The 14189-nt window shown below is 41.1% G+C and overlaps 1 long non-coding RNA gene across 1 annotated transcript; it reads left to right on the top strand.

Moving 5' to 3' along the window:
• The first annotated feature begins 515 nt into the window (after positions 1 to 515).
• On the top strand, positions 516 to 11098 carry LOC119005136. Its single transcript, XR_005070394.1, has 2 exons — positions 516 to 793; positions 4742 to 11098. It is a non-coding gene; the product is annotated as an uncharacterized LOC119005136 (long non-coding RNA).
• The last annotated feature ends 3091 nt before the right edge of the window (positions 11099 to 14189 follow it).

Consider the following 14189-nt stretch of genomic DNA (forward strand, 5'->3'; position numbering starts at 1 on the left):
TTGGTGCAAATCGGCCAATAGATGGCGATCTGGTCGCAGTCTGACTAGTTTGAATGGAAAGTAAATGGGAAAATCTTAAAATCCTCTTCAAAACTCATTGACTTTCAACCTCTTGTTGTGCTTCATGCTTTGAGCTACAGATACCATTCCACCTTTTAAAGAGTCAGAAGACCTTGAACTGTTGGGCATGTATTCAGTTTTTAAAAATCTCTTACGGTTTCCACACAATCACAGTTTTAGTTTTACAGATTTTTAGGCCTTCTTCTGATTTTATAATGGGTGTGTATTGCATGAGCTAGAGTGCGTGACATCATCGCCAGAGTGTAGAGCAGCTGGAAGAACTGGAGAAAAAATTCTCTTCAGCTACTGGACCATGATACTTTCAGCTTCTTCCTGAAACTATTTCATTGCATTATGCCTCGTGTGGACATTGCGAGGGCCCGACCAACGCTGCTCCCAGCTTTAATTTGGACTTAGTCTCTGAGCTCTCGTGCCTCTGGTTTTGGACTTAGTCTCAGAGCCGTTTCTCCTCAGATTTGAACTTTAACTTTTGAGTGGAGTCACAGGGTCTGATAGTGGAATAATTGGACGGATAAGGAAGGTAGTCTCCCACTACATTTTGGCGAGCCTAGCCGCGGAGGAGCGGCCCAGTACACAGCCTGCGGCAGCGGACTGGGAGGAACGGGACGGCGGATCTCAGGCGCGCCCCACATACACCATTAAGGGATATATTTGTATTTTTTCTTCATTTACGAGTGATGCCGTCAACTCCTTCCCAGCCCACAAGTCTCAGGTACTGTCCTAACACCTCTCCAAAAGAACCTAAAACTAATAATTATGAAAAATAAAAATTAAATTAAGGTAAATTTAATCAAATTATCATTGTAATTTTGTTCTTTATAAAAATAAAATAATTTTAAGTATTGTTATTATTATTAGTTTTGGTTTTATAAAAAAAAGTAATAACCTGAATTGAGGTATTTAAGAGGCATGGCAGCAGCCTTCAGGTCAAAATCGTGAGTATGTGTGATTGGTAATTATATATGTATGTTTCAGCCATATTATGTAAAAGTATGATTTATTCGAGTCAGTTCATGTACGCACGCAAATTATGTCTGATAATTGATGTTCATGCATAGCCTGCCCTAACCACCTTTTAATGATAAAACAAAATATGTATGAAGAAAGATGGATAAATGTGAAAGAGTGCTTTTTAACATGTTAATTTGCATGTGGATTTGTATGTGTCTGAGTCTTGGAAGTGGAATGGTATATTGTAAAATATGTGGCAGTACTGAGAATAATGGCACAAGGAAACTGCACTAAGCTGTTATCTGTTGAAACAAATAGCTCGAGCTGTGAAGAGTGAGGACACGGGACAGATCAGTTGAGGATAAAATGCATGTTGATGTCAGAACAAGTTGTTATTGTTGTCTAAGTGTCTCATCAGCTGTTATTATTGTGTAAAAAATCCGGAGAAGTTGTTGTAAATCGTTATTGTGGTTTTGAATAGGAGCTTGTTGCGACCTAGTAGAGGGTCGAAGAAACTAAGTCTTATCAGTTGTTATTGTTTAAAAATATGAAGAAATATGAAGAAGTCGCTAATAAATTGTTACTGTGGTTTGAGACTATAGTAAGAGGTTGTAGCGGCCCGTGAAGAAGGTCGAAAGAACTACAAGTCTAATCTGTAGTTGTTGTTGTTGTTGGAAGTCGTTAAATAAGGTGTTGTTGTGTTGTGAGATTTGAACAAAGAGCTCATTCGACCCAGGTGAAGGGTCAAGAGAACTGGCGGTCTTACGAATAATCATTGTGCCCTCTCAGGAACGATTTAGACGCGCAAGAAGTTCTGTTTGGCGGGGAAGCCAAAATCGCTGTGCTCTGGAGCGATAAAGAGATAAAGCGGATCCAAGAACAGCACCTATGAAAGAGGGCTGTTATAGTGAAACAGCTGTAGAGTAGAAGAGAAGAAAACAATATAAGGCCTTTGTAAATATATGTACATAAAGTGTGAAAATTGAAATATGCATGAATATATGTCTTAAAATAAAAGAGGAGTAAGAGTACCGTGTAAACTATAAAGAGAACAATTGAGGCAGGACAAATTAAAAGAAACAGATAATTGTAGTAGAAGAAATTGTTTTTGACAAAAATATGTAATTAAACAGTGGAATTGTTTAAGAGAAAAAGAGAATAATAATGGAAGGTCCAGAAGAGCAGTCTAATCCAAAAAGATAACGGCAGCAAGGAAGAAAGAATAGAAGATAAAACTAGCGCAGCGCCAGCTGTGCCAGTTAGTGTCTAACAAAATGGGCATAACGCACAGTAAGCAGCAGACAGGACTGACACCCGTTGCATGAAGAGGTGGCACAGAGTATCCCCTGGAGCCAATAAGTAGCCGTTAACCGGGACCTTTGACCTGAATTATTGTGTCTGAATAGAGGCTGAATCACAGAGAAAAGACCTAAAGAATGATGATAATAAATGATAATGATAAGTAGAAGGAAACATGACAATTTCCACTGTGAGAAGTAGATGGGAGAATAGTGGGAAAAATTACAGTAGAGGTGAGAGAGAGAGAGGGCCAGAAGCAGAACACACACATACAATCAAAAATAGATCAGGGGAGACCTTGAAAACCAGCCAGCGCCCAGCACAGAAAACAATGAGACACTGTCAGGGCAGCTGCAATTTAGACTTCAGCCAAACCTTCTGCATTTAGCAGAGAACTTAGACTTGGAGTAGAGAGCAAGCATTAAAATCGATGCTGTGACAAATAAGTAATAAATAATAATAATAACATAGGCGGCAGGTAGAGCAGGTAGGCTCGTCATCGGAACAAGATACTGAACCCCAAATTGCTCCTGATGTGCAGTTGGCACCTTGCAGTGCCACTGCCATCAGTGAGGGCCCTGCGATGAGCTGATGACTCGTCTAGGGAGTGCCCTGCCTTTGCCCAGACAGATAACTGCGACTGGCTCCAGTAACAAACCCTGCGACCCCATAAAAAGGGACGAAGTGGTGACGGACAATAATAATGATGCTAATAATAATAGTAATAATAATATTTAATAAACAATAAAAAAAATAGTAAATAATAGAAGAATAGTAAATTAAAATAAATTAAATAGTAAAATAGTAATAAGAGAAGTGTAATTAAAATAACTGCTAATTATAGGCAAAATAAAGTAATATGATATGATAATAAATTGAATGATGAGGATAAAGTGGTAGATGATGACACAGATACAGGAATAAAAATGAAAATAAAATAATTACTGATGACTATTGCACCACTAAACGGGACATGGAAAATCAAGGTGTTGGAACGCATTTTTGGCTTGAACAAACATATTTTGATGATGAGGAAATTGGACATTGGAAACTGAGCAAGAAATCAGTCAAACATTGTGGCATTTGACGAAAGTTGGTAATACAGACTCTTCCAGTTAGTAATCAATGTGCTGTAAAGAATATGATCAGGATGTGAGAGGAGGAGGAGAGACTCCCATTTGGAGTGTCAGAAAGTCATATGAGAGGCAATTATCTCTACATGAGGGGTTATTGTTTTGAGAGGGAGTAAGATATGAAGTGCCGTGAAAGTATGTGACCTCCACTCTGTTGTATTTAAGTCAGTGACATTTGGAAGACTGGAGAGAACAGTCTGGACCTTCCCTACATGCAGCATGCATTAAAGAGATCTGATTCATCACACTGAGTCTAACATTCTTCAGAGAATTAGCCCACAAAGGAGTTCAAGATAATCCTTATAGGTGAGTAAGAAATTGAAAGGAAATGACTTATGCAAACCTGATAAAGGGTAATATAATGAAAATAATAGCATATAATAGGAAGAAAATATAATATGATCCAATATGAGATACTGTAATAATGATATGATACAGTACAGTATTACATGAGGCCCCACTACAATAAAATGGGTGTATGAGTGAAAATATATATATGAAATAAGTATAAAGAATAAACTTTGTGGTGACATTCAGTGACTAGTATACAGCCTGTATACTACAGGGGTGCGTTGCTCAGAACGAATGTGTCATACAAACCACCTGGCTGAATAAGTTACCGAAAGTTAGTGTGTGCTTTGATGAGATCCATCCATACGCTGTATGGGAAGAGCAGAGTGATTGTGAAATTTGTTTGAATGATAAGTCCATTGAAAGTTTAAGCACATCTGTCCCAGTGAGTCAGCTGAAAACATAAGGAACAAAACCGGAAATTTATAAGCTCTATCTGACCCTCTTACAGGCTCTGCTGAAATAATGGCAGACAAATGGGGAAATAATGTGGTTAAAAATGTTCAACTTTGGTACTGTGTCACCCATGGGGTGCCTCCAGTAAAAGGCACATTAAGCACAGAATGTTTAAGATAGTGTAAAATATGTTAAAAGAAAAGGTAACAGGAAAGCAGGAAAGAAAAAAAGGTAGACTGACAAGTTTTTAAAACCAGTAGTGGGCCTGAAACGGTAATGGGAAAATAGAGTTTGAGTAACATAAAGAAGAAACAATGTAGGGCCAGAATTAGGAATGGACCTCCTCCGTGCTGTCTCCACACCTACAAACAACACCTTCTCCACACAAGGTCAGGCATCCCAGGATGACTCTCTGAAGGAGGGAGGAGGATAACCAATACACCCTGTCTTTTCAGCCCTCTTTCTCTCTTCTAAAATGAGTCACAAATTAACCTTGCTTCACCAAAAAAGCCTTTTTCTCCACCAGCCAGCTTCTACTGACTACTGGCTGCGGAGTCGAGATCACTGAGGGGATGATGTTCCCCGACCCCGTGCTGAGGCAAACAAGGAAGCAGACTGTCATTGAGATCCAGAAGTGTTTTATACACAGGCCATGTCAGCCAAACAAATTGAAGGAGGCTACAGAGGTATCACCTGACACAAAGACTGGAGTCGGGTGGGCCACAGAGTCCTGGACAAAGATGGCAGGCACTGCACAACAGCCAGAGGAAAAGGAGACTGGGCCCGTATCAAATTATCAAGGAAAGTGCAACAGCACTGACCAGATAAGCTACGCTGCAGAAGTAAGGTTATGGGAACCCCGAGCTTAATCATCAAGAAGGGAGAGATCCAGAGGAATCCTGACCACATGCACCAGCTAAAGGTGTCTGTTCATTTCCCAGGATTCACCTTGACACAGCCAAAGGAGACAGCAGAGGTCAGAGGTCTGGACTTTGAGCAGCACATAGACAAGACACACACACACACACACACACACACACACACACACACACACACACACACACACACACACACACACGCACGCATGCACACACACGCACACACACGGACACACACACACACACAAAGAGGGAAACACTGATTGAATGTTAAAGTCTAAGCTTTGCTTTCTGGCAGTATTTGATAGCTTTAGGGCTCTAAGCAAGTTTGAGTTTTAGAAATATAAAAGATGCACATTCTGTTGTTATCCTGTTATTGACTGTTAGACCAGGTTAAAGAAAATATCCACTCAGCCCTAGGGCTGTCAAGGTCATTGCTCATTTATCAGGGTGCCATTGTTGAATCTCTCATTTCACCATGTACCTCCCCCATCTTGCCCGAAAAAGAAACCAAAAAAAGGGGGGGGTGGTGGAGATTTTTAAAATACTTTAGGGTCATAAATTAAGATGTTGTAATGACTGTGGGTTTTCAGTTACTGATTTAACAAATTCATATTCTAGCATTCCTGTTTATCCTGACTCACAGTTCAAGGTTGCTTTCACTATCAATGGTAAACTTTGTTCATGGATTTGGATGCCATAGTTTTCTTCTCCAGTCCAACTTTGTTCCAAAACTGCAAATGAAAACAAATGATTGCCTTATTGGATTTAGCAGGCTATTGTTGTCCATAGATTAAGCTTTTTCTCATTCATTTTTTTATTCTTTTAGGCCTCCCAGACCATAGACGTCCCTTAAAGAAAAAAAATCATGAAAATAAGACATTTCTGAAATGAGGTGTTTATTTAAAAAAAAAAATGTGTAGCCCCACGGTGACGAAAAGTGATTAATAGATCATTATTTTTAACTTTACGTAACTTTAACGTTACGACCATATCTGATATAATTATGTGTCCTCTAACTGTTTGTGTTCTGCATGCTGTTTCATTTAACCTCAGAAAACCAAAAAGAACAGATAATTAAATATGTTGCAGATAGGGCGCAGTTTGCCTGTCGAATTTTGATGCAAGACACTCCAACTGGTAAGCAACCTTTAGCATACTATAGCACCAAGTTAGATAACTCTGAGGCTGGTCTGCATCCCAGTTGCCAGGGACTTGCAGCAGCAGCTTTTGCTTTGAGAGAGCCTCAACAGGAACCATAGGACACCCAACAATACTGTATACATCTCACCAGATACATGCCCACCTCACCAGTCCAAGGTTTGTGCTTACACAAGCTAGGTTATGAAGTTGTGCTCTCAGCAACAACTGAACATCCAACGCTGCAATACAGTTAATCCTGCAACATGGATGATGATACCCTTAGATAGAATGCAACATGACTGCCTTCAACCCACAAATGTGTTTCTGAGACCACGTGAAGATATGCATAATCAGCCAATAACAACATATCTCTCTCTCTTTGTAGATGGGTCCTGCTTCAGAGACGTGACAAGCAACAACACAGGTTAAGAAACTGTACAGTTGCTGCCAGATGATATTTACCACAGTCCAAACAATCTATCTTGCCCAACCATGCTCAGCACAGCTTGCAGAAATTAAAGCTTTTAACTGCCGCAAAGCAAATTATCAGAAGGCAAGCGGTTAAATGTATACTCACAGTGGGCTATGCATACGCAGTGTGTCATACATATGGAAATATCTGGAAACAGAGAGGTTTTCTCAGAGCGGAATGGCACACCAGTAATGCATGGAGCAGCCATCTTAACACTAATTCAAGCATTCATCTATCAAGTGTATCAGCTATTATCAAGTGTGCTGCTCACCAAAAAAGCAGTTCCCTAATAGCCAAAAGCAACAGCCTGGCTGACGAGGCCGCTAAACAAGCTGAAACCGGTACATGTGTTGGACGGTTGAAGGCAGCCGAAAACTGTGAACCACTCACCACTTTACCATCCTTAATAGCAGCCCAGAAGGAGGCTGACATACGTACAGTTAGTGTGGTTAAAAGGTGGTGATATTAAAACCACTCAAGAAGACCACCAGAAAGGTTTATGGCGTAAATGCCATTCGTGATGCGCAAAGCACAGTAGATAAAACTTTAGCAGAATGTTTGTGCAAACCATACTGTGAGGAAAGCCTTTCCTGCTGCAAAAGAAAGTGGTTTGGTTTGCCGGAGTGCATGAATTCTGATAACGAGTCATTTTTTGATAGAGATAAAGATTAAACTAGGAGTTTGAGACCATGGACTTCTGAAAATAAAGACAATTCAGGCTAAAAAGGGTAGAGACTATCCAGGGTGGGAAAAAAAGAGCACTCTTCAATTTGGGCTAAGAGAAAAGAAAAGGGTATTTGTAGGACAGAGAAATGCAGATTAAAATACAGCCTTAAGTCCATGGACGGCAAACATCGGATAAATAATCAAAAAGCAAAGTAAATTAAAGTCTAAATTAAAGGAAATGTGAGAATAATGCATGCGAGAACCAAAACTGAAAAAAAAAAAAAAAAAAAAAAAAAAATCTGAACTGAAAATAAACAACGATAATAGTTGTTAACAAAAATCGAAGACCAACAAAAAGTTTCAGTTAAACCAACAATAAATGTTCGAATATTCTTATGGGGGTTTAATAAAGTAAAAAAAAGTAGTGTATGAGGTTGTTGACTGTGTGTTGTCAACTACCTGTGTCTTCAGTGTGTGTTGAAGAATCTACTGGAAAAATTTGTGTTTCCTAAAATAAATTGTGCTATTTTGCAGTGTTGTGTGATTTGGTGCTGATGTAACTGTCAGACATTGGAGACATTTTTGCTGTTCTAAAGATCTTTGTATTACTGTTAATAAGTGGTTAAGCGTGTTGCAGTACTCAAACGGTGTGAAGGTTATTAGACAAACTTGATAGTTCTGGTCTAAAATGTGTGTGCTAATAGATATATTAGTATTGAATGTGATTTATGAGATGGTTGTTCTTGTGTGTTGTTTTTGACTTATGAATACTATTCGCGCAGGCTAAGAGTTTATAAATGCATGTGTAAAGTGTCGTTGAGATAAGGAATCCAAGTGACGGTCAGTTGAGGTTACAGCCGAGGAGACACATCCCCGGGCAGGATTTATATTATTTTAAGAGCGGGTTCCTATCTTGCTGATGGCTGAGGGAGTTGTGTGCTGAAAAGTTGTGTTTCAAACTGCAGCTCCATTGCTCCTCCCCTGGTGTGTGTGAGAAGGGGGATGCTAGCGCCCCCCCACTCTACTGCACGTCCAGTGTGACGTAATCACCCTCCCTTTCTCTCCTCGCTGTCGACTGGGTCTAAGCTCAGTGAACTTTTCCTTTTTTAGTACATCAAGGTTTTGTTGTGTTTTTTTTGTTTTGTTTTGTTTTTCAAGCTCCTTTCAGCATGCTGTCTCATTAGTGGTTGTTGTCTGAAGTGAATACCTATATGCAAGTGATATATACAATTTACGACGATTACAAATAAGCTGCTATTTCAAATATTATAACCAATTGTGTTGCAAATACAGTTTAAGCCAGTTTATATTCAAGTAAACGCTATGATCTGTTCTTTGGAAGTACAGGGTGTGAGCTGAAGAAGGCTGTTGTTAATCAAGTAGTATTTGACCAACCTACTCTATTGTCCAAATGGTGTGTTCATAACAAAGAAATTCAAAGCTAATATTAGAACTGAAATATTAGAAATGATATATAATGATGTTGAAAATACTGAGATCCTTTAAAAAAAGCATATATATAAAGTGTCTGTGTTGATTGCATCATGATTTTCACATCAAAGTTCACATACCTGTTACAGAAGAAGTAAAATCATCATTTGAACTACAGAAACATCAAGTATCTAATAAAAACATACATATAACATGTCCACAGTCACAAGGTTCAGTAGAACATGCCAGTGGTGTATCAAAAACTAAAATAGCCAAAATCATGGCTGATGGTAATGGTAAATTCACCTGAGAAGATGCTTTGCCATTTGCATTAATGTCTATGCACTCACAAACTAACAGACTAACCCATCTAACCCTGCATGAAATGCTCACTGGATGCCCAATGCCACTGCCATAGTGCAGGGGCCCTATAGAGGGACCGCTTCAGCAGCACTATTTATGGGTTTTAACTCAAATCTACAGATGTGTCCTCTAACAGGTGAAAGACTGATAGTAGTGTCGGAGAGGCTGCCGAGGATGATGCCACCAGCACAACCACGGGCAGTGACACCCTGGAAAGTGCACGTGCAGGACCGTCCGGCCTGCAAGATAGACACCACCCGTCCATGCCTGAATTCTGGCCAGAGTCAGAGCGTTCTCTGACTCAGATTAATTTCTTTGTTTTCTTTCTCTTTGTGCTAACCCTTTCAGGTTTCGCAAGGGGGGAGGTAGAAAGAGAAGTCCTAATGACATGTGCCACTATTAACACACCACATGTTAATTGTGCACTTACCATGGTCACCTTAGCCACAATTACAAGGGCATAGTGAAAATGGGAGAACTACTACATCTTCTGTATGTAAAAGCTGTCACATATGGTTGTTCACTAACCACCGATGGCACAATAGCTAATGCTCCAGGTAAACATTGGGTGGGACTACCCCACACCACACAAGAGAATGGATGGTGACATTACAGGTAATACGCACAAACACGTCATGTTAGGACACAGAAACAATCAGAAAATGAAACTTTTAGAAGTAGATGGAGTCGGCTAAAGAGTAACTGAGAAAAAAGAGATTTGGCCAAACTAAGAAGCACAGAAAAAGACCAACAAGAGTGTATTGTACGTTACAAACGTCAAAAGAATACCACTGCCAGGAAGTCACAGAGGTGACTGTTCAGACATAACTGAATGTCTTGTTTGTTGTGCAGTGCACATGGCAGTGAAATTGGATGGATGGAGTTCCAACTCTCAAATCTGCCAATGAAAAATTAAAAGGAATGACAGCTATGTAAACTTGATAAACTAATCTTCCTTTTCTGTGTAGCACGAGGAGGAGTTGGAGTATGTAAACTGGAGAAACACAACCAACCTGACGTGGTGAGGCTAATGAAGCGCAGCAATGAGACCTGGTATCTGGCCACCAATGGGGGCAATGCTACCACCATAAAAATGTGTGAATCCAGCCCTTCAACAATTAGCCCAACCACAACTACAGGATGAGCTCTCCGTGGATAATCAGCTAGGAAGACATCAACATCATGGATGGAGGTCAAAATGTAATTTAGACAAATGTGCCAGCAAGGCTGTGAGCCTGGCTGAAGTTGCTGTCCACTCCTGCAGAGGAACAATCCAAATGGATACAACAGAGCAGAGGTATCTGTCAGTACCTGCACCCTCCAGGAAGAAGGGTGAGCTATCAACACAGAGACTACTGTACAAGGAGAGAGACAGGCTGACAGGTTTATAAATTATGTTCCGACAATTGTACGACGATCCCTTGTATTCAACATAGTTATGTAGAGTCAAATGTTGTAAATGTGTTGATGAAGAAAAGCGGGCACTCATTTGTGAAGGTCACGTCAGAAAGCTGAGTGCCATAAAAAGCACAAGAAATGTATTAAACCAGTGTGGTTTACAGGAAACCAGTAAGTTCATAGGGACTCTGGTGTAATGTTGGCCTTAGGGCCGCCACACTAACCAAGGCAACACCATGGGTAATATGTCACCAAGGCTAACAAATAACCCAAGCGTGTCATTTAAGTCCAGGTGCTAAGATTGGATAGAGCTCTTACCTGTCTTTATGTAATTGGATCAATGGAAAAAATACCAGAAGAAATTTTTTTACAAAAACAAAAGGTGGTATGAGTGTTTTACATCAATGATCTAATAATTACTGATCTAATGTTTGCTGAACTGACCAAAGAGGGATTATCTTTACAAAGTGTGTCTAGATAATATTCTAATTCTAAAAGGTTTAAGAATTTGTCTATGTAATCTTGTGCTTTTCTGGGGAAAAAAAAAAATCTTAAACCTATGATATATTCACATGAGCACGAGTTACCTAGTTATGCATGCTTAAAAACAAACCTTTAGGTGTTGAATGGTGTAATTCATCAAGAGTTTGATTCACGTGTGTTACAGTCACGAGTGCCTTCAAAGGGTTAACCACAATGTGTGATTTAATGCTGTATGTACACATATTATGTTTGCACCAGCAGAACAGGTCAGTTGGTGGGCCACATGGTGGGGCATTTTACCTCTCATAAACAGCTAATTGGCGAGGACGTTTCCCCTGTCATGTTGCCAGGTCAGAATAGAAACCTGTCAATGAATATCAATGGGTCATCTGTTTGAGGGCTGGTCCAGAAGATGGCTCAGGGAGAGCTCTCAACTATTGTCTTGATAGTTGAAGCACTTCCCTGTGGGTTGATACTCATTATCAGTCTCGTAGGATGGGGTTGCATTTACGCTGTTTGAAACTATATATTGTGTTTTATTTACAGTATACTCATGCTGTTGTTTCTGTTTTGATGATAAGACAACTGTACTCCCTGATGTTGAAGTTTGAGGTGTTGGTCCTTTTTAGAAAGACCAAAGGGGGGACTGTAGTGGCAAATATAAACAGGGTCATGATCATGCATATACATTGATTTGAGAATACGCCTTGCAGTTCTGTGTTAACAGGGAATTTGAGCCTGATGAAAGACCAAGGTTTGATGCTCCCTTTATAATAAAGGCTGGAGTGGGGGAGCAGCAGGTGCAGCTACAGCTCACCCAAGGTCACAGATAGGGGCCTGGGTGAGACACTTTGTAGGCCTTAAGGAAGTCAGACAAAAATGAGAATAGTAAGATGACAGTCTCGCATGATCATGACGAGGGGGGTGGTCCAGGAGGGCACTGGTGACCTTGATCCCGAGTATAAAAGAGGGTGATCGGGGAGATTTCTCAGTTGCCCCGGGGTACCTCATAACTTCTTCTCTTGGAATAAACACCTTTTGGACTGAAGACTTGCTGCCTCGCCTCTGATTTGGACTTAGTCTCTGAGCTGTCTTGTTTCTAATTTGGACTTAGTCTCTGAGCTGTCGTGCCTCTGGTTTTGGACTTAGTCTCAGAGCCGTTTCTCCTCAGATTTGGACTTTAACTTTTGAGCGGAGTCACAGGGTCTGATAGTGGAATAATTGGACGGATAAGGAAGGTAGTCTCCCACTACAATGCGTCAAATGATGGAGTAGGAGCAGTATTGTCTCAGAGATCCGAAAAACATGGTAAGATGCACCCGTGCGCCTTCCTGTCACGACGGTTGTCTCCAGCAGAGCGGAACTACGACTTTGGCAACCGAGAACTGCAGGCAGTTAAACTAGCGTTGGAGGAATGGCGACATTGGTTGGAGGGTGCCGAGCAATCTTTCATTGTCTGGACAGATCACAAAAATTTAGAATTCATTTGTAAAGTCAAGAGATTAAACTCTCGCCAGGCCAGGTGGGCGCTGTTTTTTAACCGTTTCTCTTTCACTTTGTCTTACAGGCCACGATCCCGAAATGTAAAACCCGACGTGCTATCAAGACTGTTTGATCCCGAGCCTAGGACCAAGCAAGCCAAAACTATCCTTCCACTGAACTGTGTGGTAGGAGCAGTGACTTGGCCTATAGAAAATTAGGTAAAGCAAGCTAATGGTGGAGCCCCGTCACCTCGTGGCTGCCCTGACGATCGTCTGTATGTGCCCGCTGAGCTACGGCCACAGGTGATTTATTGGGCTCACACCTCGCTGCTTTCGTGTCATCCGGGGGTCAAACGAACCATGTATGTCATCTCCCGGAGATTCTGGTGGCCAGCTATGGAACCGGAGGTCCTGGAGTACATAGAGGCTTGTTCGGTCTGTGCTCGCAACAAGACATCTTCCAAGGCTGGCACTGGACTGCTACAACCGCTCCCCATCCCATCCAGACCTTGGTCGGACATTTCTTTGGACTTTGTCGCCGGGCTCCCGGTCTCCCAGGGAAACACTACGGTCCTCACAGTGGTGGATCGATTCTCGAAAATGGTACGTTTCATTGCACTACCGAAACTACCGTCAGCCAAAGAAACGGCTGAAGTAATGATGACTCAAGTTTTTAGAGTTCACGGATTCCCGAAGGACATCGTTTCGGACCGGGGACCCCGTTTGTATCCAAGTTCTGGAGAGAATTCTGCAAACTAATTGGAGCCACAGCCAGCCTGACCTCAGGATATCATCCGGAAGCAAACGGCCAGACCTCAACCAACAGCTGGAAACCGGCCTCCGATGCGTGGTACACCAGAATCCCTCGACATGGAGCAAAAACCTGGTCAGCAGCGGTTCGACTACGCCTGCCTCGGTCCCTACGAGAATACCCCGCCTTCCATGTCAGTCAAGTCAAGCCTGTGAGAGAAAGCAGGATGGTCTGTCTCGTGAATTTCATGTTTTATTTTGAAAGTAACTCTCCTCTCGTTTCAGGTCACTTGCCCTTCCTCTTGTGTCCCTGGTCTGACGTCATCCCTAATTCCTGATTGTTTTCACCTGTGTTCCCTTCCCCCATGTGTATAAAGTCTTTGTCCTCCCCTGTCTGTGTCACCAAAGTATTTCGTCTTCCATGTACTGAAGCCCTGATCCACAGTCACAAGTCACCTTGCCCTGATAAGTATTGTTCTTGTTTTATTTATCTGATTTTTGTCCTCTTGAGAGGAGTGATTTTGAGTTTGTATTTTTCTGGTTAGGTTTTGTGTTTTGCATTTTGAGATTTCATAGCTTTTCTTTTCTCCTCCTTGTGAGCGATTTTTTTATTAAGTTTTATAAGAAAGAGTAGATATTTTTCATAGCCCTTGCGCTTCCTCTTCGGAGAGATTTTGTTTTGTAATTTTGATACTTTACTTCATTTCTAGAAGAGAGTAGGTTTTCCTCCTGCAGGAGTGTTTTTGTTATTCTGTGTTTCATGTTGTTTGTCTTGTACGTCTGCCAGATTTTCATAGCCATTCTGTTATCATTCATTCTGAAGAGTTGCAAAAACAGATTAATAAAACTTGACATTACTTCTGACAATACTGCATCTGAGTCCTCTTTCCTGTCCAAGTCTGACATCGGGAAG

This window comes from Acanthopagrus latus, chromosome 16, assembly GCF_904848185.1.
Source record: "Acanthopagrus latus isolate v.2019 chromosome 16, fAcaLat1.1, whole genome shotgun sequence".
NCBI lineage: Eukaryota > Metazoa > Chordata > Actinopteri > Spariformes > Sparidae > Acanthopagrus > Acanthopagrus latus.